Source organism: Etheostoma cragini, chromosome 21 (assembly GCF_013103735.1).
Source record: "Etheostoma cragini isolate CJK2018 chromosome 21, CSU_Ecrag_1.0, whole genome shotgun sequence".
Classification (NCBI taxonomy): Eukaryota; Metazoa; Chordata; class Actinopteri; order Perciformes; family Percidae; genus Etheostoma; species Etheostoma cragini.
The window spans coordinates 21,242,990-21,244,887 of NC_048427.1; the positions used below are offsets into that span (position 1 = coordinate 21,242,990).

The 1,898-nt window shown below is 42.6% G+C and overlaps 1 protein-coding gene across 1 annotated transcript in view; it reads left to right on the forward strand.

The window, feature by feature from the left end:
- Positions 1 to 1,898, forward strand: part of ca10a (carbonic anhydrase Xa) — a 190,302-nt gene that overhangs the window by 187,114 nt on the left and 1,290 nt on the right. The window lies entirely within an intron of this gene.

A 1,898-nucleotide genomic window follows, 5' to 3' on the forward strand; every position in this document is an offset into this window, starting at 1 on the left:
GGGGGGGGGAGCTGCGGTCTGTCTAATTAGCGTCCTGACAGTGAGACAGTTTGGATAAAAGAGGTTTTGTGCTGCAACACCAACAGCTTGTCATTCACAGAACACTAAATGTAATGGGAAATACAAAGTGGGAAAAAATAGTTTTGAAAAATGAGCTAAGTGCTTGATGGGTTTACAGCCCGCACACAAATATCCCACATAGATGTGTAACTGCACCTTCGATGTCTTAATAGGATGTAAAGTGTCCAAATCTCAGTTAACTACTCATTATATCTTCAACTTCAAGTGTTTATTATGTAGGGAATAGTGAGTCCTGGGGGGCTCTCAGAGACAGATCATTTAGGCATTCATACGTTTTTCAATGCCCACAAGAACATCTTATATACCAAATCTTTAAGGGACAATTTGCCACCTTTAATTTGGATATCCAATCGCTGATGGATTATTTAGTCGATTGAAGAAATAAATTCCCAGCAAGTTCTTGTGCTCAAAGAGCCGTGGCAGACGTGCCTAAATGTGCCAGGATGCATTGCATGTGATCACTGAGTTCTTTTAGTTGTTAAAGAGGGAGATGCACAGCCAACTTAGTAATAAAAAAACTGGCATTTATGAAATAATAGTGCAAACAGAAATACGATGAGGTGTGGTTGTCGCCCTGTCCTGCTTCCTTGACAAATCTGCCGGGACCAATCCAAGTAGCAAACAACGGATGTAACAAAACATGAATGAAATTACGATGGTGCTAGGTGAAGGGGATGCCACACCCTGGTCAAGGGGCAGGTTGGGTTAAATAGCCAGGGAGGACTGGCCAGGTGCTCCCAGGCAGCAGGATCTGGGCCCTCACAGAGTTAACAAAAATAAACTCACAAAATGTCAAAAACGGGAAATGTTTTTACACCTAAACATTAAAATACAACGTACACCTTCTGAATTCAACTTTATTTATCCCAAACACACTTCATACAAACTTGGGAGGCAGACCATAAATTAGCTAAAGGAATTGGCAAGAACCATTTTGGCTGGACTTGGTTGTATTTCTCAAGTTTACCTTCGGGATCCTAAAGAAGGTCTCCAGCATACCTCTGTCCAGGTAGGAGTAAAACCTTCATGCACAAGTGCTGTCATCTTGGACAACATCCAACAAAAACTGCCCACGCAGACATTTCCTGCAGCAGAATGATTCAGTTTCTGTCGGCGGTGGTGGGCGATTTGAGCAAAGGTCCCACCAGTCGGTGCTCAGGTTGTGGAGGTTTCCCTCTGCCCATCTCTGGCTGAATAAGGCTGAATATCCCAGTGAACACTGTCAAATTCCCACTGTTGATGGAAACGTTCATTACAAGAGAAGAGAACAAGGACGTTTGTAGCGCTGTCCCCTCTTAGTCGATTAGTCAACTAATCTGTGGTTTTCTATTAGTCCACTAAGATTTGTTTAGTTGATAAGTCATTTTTGTATGCTTAATCATGCTTAATTACTAATTCCCAAGAAACTTGACCCACATTTCTGGTGAGCACAAGAAGTGGTGGTTTTGAAGGATTAATTCTGTTGAAACTTAGTTTTACAGATGGTAAATTAAATACAATATTTACACTTTTCTAGTCTTAACCACCTCTCAAGGTTCACAGCTTTGTCGATTAAATCAACTAATCAATCACTCCACAAAATCATGTGTTAACGGCATTGCGTCCCCAGCTAGCAAAGCTGAAAGTAACACTGGAGTTCTTCTGGACACCAGTGACATCCCTGGAGGACCAAAGTAGACCAGATTTTGTTACTGACCCCAGAGACACAGAGAACATAGGAAAGAACTGCAGGCTTTTTCAAACACAACATGCACCAGATTAGTCTCGCTTTGCCACACCTTCCTCCACAGCGGCGGACAGAGCCACGGTGCCGCTGC